The sequence below is a fragment of the Sorghum bicolor genome, chromosome 7 (genome assembly GCF_000003195.3).
Source record: "Sorghum bicolor cultivar BTx623 chromosome 7, Sorghum_bicolor_NCBIv3, whole genome shotgun sequence".
Classification (NCBI taxonomy): Eukaryota; Viridiplantae; Streptophyta; class Magnoliopsida; order Poales; family Poaceae; genus Sorghum; species Sorghum bicolor.
Genome location: NC_012876.2, coordinates 3,301,737 through 3,312,797, shown reverse-complemented (window position 1 = coordinate 3,312,797; position 11,061 = coordinate 3,301,737). Strand labels below are relative to the sequence as shown.

General features: G+C 40.8%; 1 long non-coding RNA gene across 6 annotated transcripts; it reads right to left on the bottom strand.

Annotated features, from left to right (window-relative positions):
* On the bottom strand, positions 3,866–10,149 carry LOC110437173. Of its 6 annotated transcripts, XR_002455368.1 has the most exons (4): positions 9,788–10,115; positions 7,732–7,769; positions 6,165–7,279; positions 3,866–6,069 (listed from the first exon to the last, which is right to left on the bottom strand). It is a non-coding gene; the product is annotated as an uncharacterized LOC110437173 (long non-coding RNA). The 6 variants fall into 6 exon arrangements; XR_002455366.1 differs by having other exon boundaries at positions 6,165–8,132; positions 9,788–10,149; XR_002455369.1 differs by having other exon boundaries at positions 6,165–7,769; positions 9,940–10,139.

The window sequence follows — 11,061 nt, the reverse complement described above, 5'->3', positions numbered from 1 at the left end:
TGGAGCTCCGCGTCGCCTGCTTGGAGTGAAGAAGCTCATTGGGTGTGACACAGTGGTGCGTGCATTATATTCTGTTGATATTCTGAACTAACACTTGATCGAGATTGTGACAACAACGCTTGGACAGTAACAATCCGGTTTTCAAGCAACCAAAAATCCGAGTTTTCGTTATTTTTCCTGCAATGTGTAAATCATGTAGTCGCTAGGTCAAACTAAGGAGGGTTTACAAAATAAATTGTTGCATTTATGTAGAATTGATTGTATGAGTGTGCTTGTGTTCGTGAGTTATGTTTGAGTTTGGAGTGCACAAATCCCTCCGGCCCAGCTTGCGCTTCAGCCTCGCAGGCCCATGCGCAGAGCTGCAGCGCAAGCACCCGCTCGGCTCAGCCCACCTGGCACAGGTCGTTGTGCTCTTCACCTGAAACCTAGCGCGAGGGCCACTCCCCAGGAGCCGCCGTTGCCACCAAATGTGAGAAAGTCCCGCAAGCACCCGCGCTGATCCCTCGGCTTCCATGCCGATGCGCTCCATGTGTCCGCGAGTTCAAAGGCAAACATACGATTTCGTAGTTTTGGGACCCAGATAAAACTCGTCAAACATTTCTTGAATGATTGGCCGTGCAATTTACTCTATTAAAATAAAAAAAATTAAAATTACATTTTCTTTAGAAAAACATTGAGAAGGCTATTTATCACTTTCTGTTAAGTCGCGCCCCCAAATCCTTCTGCCGCCAGCACTCCCGCCTCCAGCCGCTAGCGCTAGCACTCACACTTCCCACTGTTCACTGCTCATCGGGCGAGCGTGCCTCGTTCGCGTCGTCGCAGAGCATGCCGAGGGCCCCTCACTGCCGTGCTCGCGCCATCATAGCACGGTTGCCCCGATGCCGACGTAGAGTGCTGCTGACTCTACTATTGGGAAGTTCGGGCTGGAGAGCCACGTTGATCGGTGATCCTGTTTGACGAACACAATGGTGAATGGCGCATGGTCGACTCATGCGTCATCAACTGGATCCTCGCCATTGTGTCCAAGGGCGTCTTTGATATCATCTGCCACGATCACCATGATGTGTTTTCCCTCTAGAATGTTGTCAAGGGGCTTTTCTAGGACAACAAGGTGAAGTGTGCCATGTACCTAGAAGCCGAGTTTCGTTCGGTGCAGCTAGGCGACATGTCCATGAATGAGTACTGCACCAAGCTCAAGTGTCTTGCCGACTAGCTGCGCGACAACGGCCACCCCGTCTCCGAGCCAAGCCAGGTGCTCAATCTGCTTCTTCGTGGCCTCAATCCTCATTACCACTATGGCAAGCTGGTGATTGCCACTCGGCTTCTCCAATAGGTGACACACTCTGCTGGAAATGGCTTACGCTACAGAAATCCCCATGTCAGGGTCGAAGTCGATCCCCATGCCGCTGTAATGGCTGACGCTATAGCGATCCAGAAACTCTTCATCGACATCTCAATGGACATCCTCACTAAGATCGACACCATCCATACACAGCTCACTAATGTAAACACCCATCTCACGAGCATAGAGATGGGACGTTTGGCCAAGGACGTAGTTGTAGAGCTCGAGCACAAGGAGTAACTTGCCCTCTAGTTGGAGATGACTAGCAAGGAGGCAATGGAGAAAGCCGGTCACGACTTCATTAAGGCACAGATTGAGAAATCTGATATGTAATCCATAGTGGAATCACTGCTAGATTGGATGCCAAGCTCTTCTACAAGGAGGAGCCCAAACCAGAGATTGCGTTTGGAGGAGCGGCGCCCAGCGCGCCCGGTGCCTTCCCCGCCCTAGAGATCCACCCTCACATGCTCGCCTTCGCTACATATGATATCCTCTTCCATGGCTCAACCGGTGTGAGCAATTCTTCAAGGGTCAGCAGAGCCCCGATAGCGAGAAAACATGGTACACATCTTACCATTTGATAGGTACCGCAATAGTGGTGTACATGTGACTTTTGTAGGACAATAATATGATAGAGTAGACGTTCTTTGCTAAGTGCATCAATGAGCAATTCAATCCCTTGACCAGGCACAACCCCTTGGGCGAGCTTGCTTCCCTAAGGAAGACAGGCACCGCCAATGACTACATGGAGTGCTTAAGCATTTCTAGTGCCATTACTAGGGATAAACTTAAAACTCTATTCTTAGTAGTGATGCTAAGAAATGTCAATAAGGATCAACGACTCTAGAGCATGAACTCTTTTGTCCAATGCTCATGAATAAAAATTTGGAGGCCTCACAGCAACCTTCGGCCATGATTACATCAACTACCTCAACCATGACTTGAGATGACACTAGAAACAGAGGCCCTGGAGGCAGAGACTAGCTCGCCAAGATGACACTAGAGGTGAGGGCCTAGGAGGCAGAGACCTGCGCACCGAGATGATACCAATGGTGGAGTCCTTAGAGACGAATACCTATGCATCAAGGATGTCCTAGAGAGGAAGAACTACATGTCTTGAGAAGCTAGTGAACTAGGTCGCAGAAGCAGTGAAAGGAACCCAAGCCCGAAGATGAAGACATTTGAAAGATGAACGCACTTGAAGCTAGAAGCCTTGAGGGCTTTTAACATGTATATGTTAGACTCATGCACGTGCTCTTTTCTCCATGCCCTTTTTTCCCACAAGGTTTTAGGATGGTGTTTTTAGTGAGATGTGCATGTGGTTTGTGAAGAGCTAGCAGTCCTTGCTACCAAGGTTTGAGTAGTATTGTGTCTCTTCTAGTATGATCATCTACTAGGTCATATACAACTAGCCATAACCTAGTAGACGAGGGGCTACTATTGGGACATGCCATATTCATATGGGCCAAGTCTCCTAGAAGAGGCCCAACTAGCACCATTAGAGTAGCATGTAAAAACTACCCCCACTAAGGGGTTGCTTGTAAAGTTCCACTAGCCTATATAATGCCAGGATCATGAGGGCAAAGGGGCCTCTCCCTTCTAACTCTTGCCGACTAACCTTAGCTACATCTTTCTACTCTCCTCTTCTAAACCTATTCAGGAACCGCTTTCCCAACACATTAGCATAAGCAATTTCGAATCATACATAGAGCATTAGTAAATGTGACTAGATTTAACAGATAGAATTGTCACCTCATACGTAAGAACTATCTTATGATCATGACGTTGCATCTCCAAAAAGCATATATGGCAAAGACATGAGCCATCTGAAAAATCTGCTTTGCTCTTGTAGTATTCATGTATTGCATTTCTAAATCCTTTGAGACACTCTCACCTTTAACAATCTAAAAGAACAAATGGTAGTAGAAGAATGAATCCTAGAGTCCTGTTTTTATTATGAACTGTATGAATATAAGAATCAAATAAAAGATGAATAATCTAGAAACATATAACTCTAAATTTAATTAAGTTCTGAATTTACATGTTGACAAAACCTATACTTATGAACCTAGAAATCATAAAAAATGGTACTACTAACTTGACTGACGTTCACAGATGATAGCGCTATCTCTATTAGTTAGGATACTTTTTGACTTTCCCCCCAATCCTTATATATATATACACCAGTAGACCAAACCAGCTCGAACGCCAGAAGCCACGCTTCCTTCCATGCCTTTTTCGGTTATTTCCGCCTCTTTCCATTGTTTTTTTATTTATTATTCTTTTTTCTCACGTTTGACGTTTCTCCATTTTTTTCTTACCATATGACATGTGGTCCGTTTATTTTGTTTTTTTATTCTCGAAGCTTGTGGTCTTTTTTTTCTTTTTGAGTGAACTGCTATTTGTGGTTGCTTGACAGTAATCCGATGTCCACGACAAATATGTGAACATTGATACAAGAGGAACTTATACTGATACAAATTAAGCAGGAAATTGCATTCATAGTAAATTCATATATTCATATAAATAAAAATATAAAGAATTATCAAAAATATAAATTAAGTGCAAGCAGGACATGGTAAACCTATATGAAGACAACATATGTACAAGAAATATTTGTACTTTCTCGCAGAAAAAAAGAAGCATGTTGTCGGCCAACCAAATGGGACAATAATCTACTATAAAGTATACACAAGTTTTCCAGCCTTGAATGGTTAACCAAATCTAATTGCTTTCTTAGCCAATGTCTTTTCAATGCTTTCATTCCAATTTCCATCGGTTTTCTTGGGAGCTGATTCCATCAAGAGGATGAGGCTCCCCACCCAAATGTTACTTGTCAGATATTGCGAGATGAACTCCATGTGTTGATGCTTTGCCTAAAGGAAAGCAACAATAAAGTCAAAACATTTGAATGCATGTTGCCAATAAAGGATAAGATGTTTATTTAAAAGATAAACTGAAAATAAGGACATCTATTAGCATATATTTTATTTGCCAAGAATACTAATATGTAATAGCAAAATCATATTTTTCTTGTTATGAGCTGTCCATCGAGGAAGCCTGAATCTCTATCACAATTGTCTTCACTTGCAGCATAAGTTAAAGTTAATTTCATGATAACAAATAATGATGCTTGAGAACACATAAGCCTCCACCGAAATCTATAACTTCATGAAGATAGTGTCATATGAACTATAAGAATCTCTTTTTATTTACAACTAATGTTGCATAATCATAAATATTGTGTGTTGACACATAAAAAGGTTTAATTGCACGTTTTATAATCAAGTTAATTTCCAAACTACGAAAAATGAAGCATGTGAACATCAAAACTTAATAAATTATGTGCAATCTAGCAACAAGCTGATTTCCCATAAAAATAATGAAAAGTTGATACTAATACTGTCAGTAGCTTGTTAATTGAACATATTAAAAATTAAGCAAACTGAGCACTGTTTCACCTTGTGCAAAAATCCAGGGCAACATAACCTGACCACTAAATCCTTCAAGGCGAGACATAGGCAAATTGAAGAAATTTGGTTTCATTGTAGAAGCAAAGAATGCATCTAAATTACTACTAGTCCACTGTGACTGTTGTTCCCACATAAAGCGCAGGAGTGCTAGCGGAGAAACATCATAACAAGTAGTAGAAGAATTCATGTAAAAACAAAGAAACTAACGTTCTGATAGTGTAAAAATAAAAAACAAATTCTAAATGTAAAGTGAAATAAACCTGCAGCAGCATCAATGCCTTTGCAACAAATTTGCACAATAGGAATCTGAATCAGAGTATATTTGGTTTAAAGAATTTCAAGGTAGTAAAAGGAAAGCAAACATGCATGCTTTGTGGTCATTTTGACGAATAAGAATAGTTAATAATTTATCCATGCAGTTCAAGTTTGGTCTGTAAGCGAAGTTAAATTGAATTAGGAGAACATGTGTGATCTATGTTGCCAAATTAGCTGTAGTCCAGCTTTAAATGTCCAAGTTATGTTGCAACTGCAGTACTAGTAATTTAACTTATTCAACTATTTTCTAGAAGGAAGCATCAGACTTTGAACATATCAGAGAAACCTATGTTATTTCCCAATCCCCAATAATCATCACAATTGACTGCAATGCAAATGTTCTCACATTCCAATGGAAACGGTTAAAACTGAGCTGATACACCACTCCATATGTCGAAGCAATAGATTTTTCGATTACTAATACTGTCAGTAGCTTGTTAATTGAACATATTAAAAATTAAGCAAACTGAGCACTGTTTCACCTTGTGCAAAATACAGGGCAACATAACCTGACCACTAAATCCTCCAAGGCGAGACATAGGCAAATTGAAGAAATTTGGTTTCATTGTAGAAGCAAAGAATGCATCTAAATTACTACTGGTCCACTGTGACTGTTGTTCCCACATAAAGCACAGGAGTGCTAGCGGAGAAACATCATAACAAGTAGTAGAAGAATTCATGTAAAAACAAAGAAACTAACATTCTGATAGTGTAAAAATAAAAAACAAATTCTAAATGTAAAGTGAAACAAACTTGCAGCAGCATCAATGCCTTTGCATACACTTCTACTGACTAAAGGTAATCCATTATTGAAAGTTGCATGCAATTGATCACTTTACTCAGGGATGGGGTAACAGAGATACAAACATCATCCACTCCATCACTTTCAATCACAGACCATCTAGCATCAGCAAGCCCATTGAGGACTTCTTTAAATCTCTGGAAAGGTAAAAAAACAATAAGTACAATTGTAAGTAAAGAAGATTCATGATAAGAACAATCAGAAATCTGCATGTACTGTTCAAGAACCCAACCTGGTGAGCTTTTAGCTCAAAGTCCATAAAGCAACAGGCTGCCGTCCCCATCCAGTTATTACAGAATGGGTATCTTCACGAGCAACCTGCCTAGGATAGAGCAAAGTTTGGTTTGCAAGAAAATGAAAATTAATAAATTAAAAGCCACATGTTTAGACTAGCAAAAAATAGTCATTATTCAAAATGGTTACTTATGTGTCTGCACAAATATTTTTATATCTTTGAACTGTTTTAAAAATGAGAGTCTCTCAACAGAATTGAAGAAACTTATTGGGCATCTTGTCAGACTTATGTGTCTGCATTCACATACAATATTCATGTGCCAACTGCACAAATCTTTATGATGAATTTATTTATTGTCAACAATGAATATTTTTCAAACCACAAATACTATCACCAATTTCAACACAAACCTTGATGGTTTTGTAGTTTGGGTTGCTCGGCATAAAAACTTAATGGTAGCACAATATAAGTTCAGGCCAAGTGCATCATAACTTATTTGAGACAAGTGACAAACTATATCGTAAGCAATTAAAATAAAATGCTTCTGACCATCTCCCTTAGTGGCCTGACTGATGGACACCGATCTTTCACAACATGACATCATGACAAAGCCACCGATATGAACCTTACCACAATCCCAGTAGCTCGTAGTGTCCTCATATTGCACGAGTAATAGTGAATAACAGAACAGAGAGCAGAGGAAACAATCACTCTACCCCCCCCACACACAACAACAACAACAACAACAAAAAGTATTGAATGCATGCAACAAAGCATGAGGGAGTATATTAGATTTGTGCTATATGTTTACCTTTCTTGCAACAAATATGTTGAGCTCCATAACCAAACAAAGATTAGCCCGTGGAAAGAGAAATTACTGGGTTGGAAGTGATCTGCATGAGATCTCATGCTACCAACTAATGGACATCGATGCAACAACTCCCATATGAGTACACTTGCTATGACCCTCAGGAACATCCAGGCTGCAGCAACCTTATGGGATGAGGGGATACCGTGGTGCCATGTGGACTCGCGAGGGCGACAAGGCAATGTGCCAAACCAGGTGCAGCAAGCTCGTTAGTGCCAAACCCAGCAGCAACCATCAGTGCCACCTATAATCAAATTCCATAGATCAATTTGATAGAAAATAATAATAGCAACTACTTAGTGATTAGCTATGGAATTGGGCCTCATAGATCATACAATAGGACCAGTAAGGGCAGAACTAAAGTAGGGGTGATCGAGTACACAGGATAACAAGTCTCCATTGCCCACAACACAAAGTACAGACAAAAATGGTTGCTAGTTATAAGAATAACTAATCCAAATGGTGATTCTTGCCTGTATAAGAAATTTTCCAGTCTACCATATAGAATAAACAAATTATTTAACCTTTCTTTTGCCCCACATAAAGTTCACACTATAACAATCCATTATATATATATACATAGGACATGCCACAATTCACATTCACAATTGGTATTGGCCAGCACCAAATCATTCCCCACGAGTAACAGAAAGCTGCATTGCAACAGATAAGAACCAGGATTGGCAGCCAAGACACCTTGCTGCAATTGAAGAGGAGGAGCTCCTGGCCGCGACCTGCACCGACATTTGAACCATCAAATCAAAAAAATGCAAAGCTGAAGCAATGTCTATGGTTGTAACAAACCAATGTCATGATCACATAATGAATTGATAAAGTTGAAAATGATCTTGAAACATTATCTGTGCAGATCTCTACAAGACGAAATCTGCACCATAAGATCAGGCTTATTATTATGCCATGTGGGGCTAGCTTTCGGAATGCACAATTGATGTCTACGGTCTGAAATGAGCTGCTCCATGGTTGCCATGGTGCTGGTACCCCAACCTGTACTCCGGCTCCTCTTTCTATAGCCACTCATCTTCCTTGTACTTAACGTGGTTGATATAAAGCCTTGACCACTTTAGTGATACTCAATGCTGTAAATTAGAGCCCAGAAGTAGGTTATCAACATTGGTATGATATATTCCTTATACACTAGCTTGTATCCACACTAACAAATTTGTTGTAAATTATATTTTGCAATGAACTTTATTAAATCAACTCAAGTCTTATGTAAAGTGAAAAGCTAAATCCTCTAGGTGAAGAAGTTCCTGAATGGTTATCAGATTAGGATATAATATAATAATAGATCTTTATACGCTTATATAGCTTGTGACAATATGAACTTTTGTGGGTGCCTAAATAAAATTACTTTAATGTGGTAATTTAGCCTACAAAAGTCATGTTGAGAATTACAGCTGTAGCTAAGGCATTGCAACCAATACACTGAGTATATTCCATCACATTTATCTTGGTATGATTAGACACAGAGTTTTCCTTGGTTTCAGTTCATCGTTTGAAAGTTGTAAACATATCATTGGCAACTCATATTTAAAGCTTCCCTGACTTGATATTCCCTGACTTTATTTTGGAGAGCTTCAGACATTTTGAGAAACAGGTCTGTTCTCCATGTTTGATATTTATAAATTTTGGGAACAAGATGCAGGAAGGGGTCAAATGCTTTTATGCTCTGGCGATAGGGAGGCGTTGCCAATTTAGTGTTGACCTGATTAGTACAAGGAAGATGACATGGATCGGATTGAATGTATAGTTGCAATGTAGCTTACCTTCTAATCAATAGCAAAAACTTAAATGAGATATTATTTAAACAGCCTTAAGTAACTGATGAAAGTTTGGTTTGATCTTTAGACAAAATTACGGCAGAAATCAGAGGATTGTCTTTGGCTGCTACTACAGTCTTATCTGTCTGAAAGTACATATGATATTTTGTCTAAAATTTCATTAAGGATTGTCATAAACCTTTTCTATACTGAATAATTGATGTAGTTCTTATTACTTATGCTCCAATATGTTACTAATTTCTCAAAAAATTGTGCATCTGGTACAGACAACACTGCTACACAAGCTATATTTATCTCTCCATGTTGTCAGTTAACTCAAAAACAAATTTGCTTTGTTCATAGTTATCCATCTGTAATCATGTTATCCTGCTTTGTCAACTTATCATTATATAAGACAACATTGCTGAGCTAAATAATAAAGCACACCAACTAAACAAAACAAATTTGATTCGCTAGGCTACAACCTCCAAGCAGGGCACGGCAAAGCCCACGCCTGTGCTTCTAGTTTCTTACGAAAACTAAAACGAAAGGTCATCATTATTTAATAGACAGCCATATCAGGGAATCTAATAGTGAAACAATTTGACACTACCGTAATAGACATTAAAGCGAGATATAGGAATAAGGAGTTAAAGGAAACCTAAGGGGAAGGGCGGCTCCATCCTAAATGATGCAAGCTCGGCAATGAAATTAAATACGAAAGTTGCTATGTGCATATATACTTAAAATACACAAGACCTGAAAGTACCTCAGCTTGCACCTCCGTGCAAATATATTCTAGATCCATGAGCAAAAAAAAAAAAAAATCAAAATCAGACAATCTTCTATAGGGTCTTGGATCTATACGCAACAGGGGAAAGTCAGATTACCAATCAATTCATTAATCCTCATCCCCAAAAGTGAAAGGGACCAAAATTGAGGCATCGAATGTGAGTCAGGATGCAACATACTAGGGAATGGTTGGGGCGAGCAATTCTCCTTGTACGCCCAGGTGTGGCGAGCTTAGAAGACGAACTACTGCCAGCTCGAGGCAATATGACGGGTACGCCCAGGTGTGGCGAGCTCGCCGATGCCGAACCAAGGAGCAGGGGCGACGACAAACCTGAGATCGTACGATGGCAGCAGCTGCGAGCTAAGGCCATGTGGCGTCGGCGGGGGCGGTGGCGAGGCGGCAGGGGCGGCTGCAAGCTGAGGTCGTGCGGCGATAGCGGATAGAAGAACCAGCGTCTCGATTCCCATAAAAAAAAGAGAAGAAACCGGCGTCACCCACGATCTATGAATATTGGAACAGAAAAACAATATAAAAATAAAAGTATAATAATAATAATAACATAAACCAGAGGTGTGTGTACGGGTGAAGAAAAACTGAACACGGGGCCGGCGCCCACCGATGAGTTCGCTCGCAGGCTCGGCGAGCGTGTGCGTTGGGTCAGCTCGGGTACTGATTATAATTCAGTACCCAGGGTTATATATATATATATATATATATATATATATATATATATATATATATATACATAGACACAATCTGCCATCATTGTTGTAAAGTAATATGGGAAAGGAAACACATGCATTTAGTTCATAACAGGTTTGATTTAGAACAAAAGTCACCGTTGAAGTAGTAATTTCTATGACATAATAAAATGTGTACTTATGATAGCAATCTTGACAGAAGAGAAGTGAAAAGAATGATACCAGCAAACGGCTGGGAGGAGGGGAAGGTGGCTGATGGTTCTCGTTTAAGACACAGTGGTAGCATTTGGTGGTATAGCACAGTAGACTGCCACCTTGGCGCTGATAACCCTGGTGTGAACAACCGAGTGGCACCACCTCATCCGCCACCAGCAACTTGACCTTGATGAGCTGTCGTTGTGCGAAGCAAGAGCGAAGCAGCCTCTCAAGCCCCTACAGCCCTGCCCAGAGGGCCTCGATCATGGTGGCTAGGCAAGCCCGCCATGTGGCCTCCATGTCGTGGTCCTGCGAGTGCGACGCTCCATTGCTAATGAGCTCAGACAGCCGAATGCCCCTGCTGCTGTAATGACTCCTCCCATGCACCTTCACCATTGGGCGGTCCGTTCTTGGCCAAGGCACGGTGAGGTTGTGTTTTTTGGAGTTCTTGGAGTTGTGTGGTCGGCGGCGCGGTGAGGATCTTGGCGGAAGAAGGTGGCAAGGTTCTTCACGGGTTGAATTAGGGGAGGAAGGTGGTGAGGTTCTTTAAAGGTTG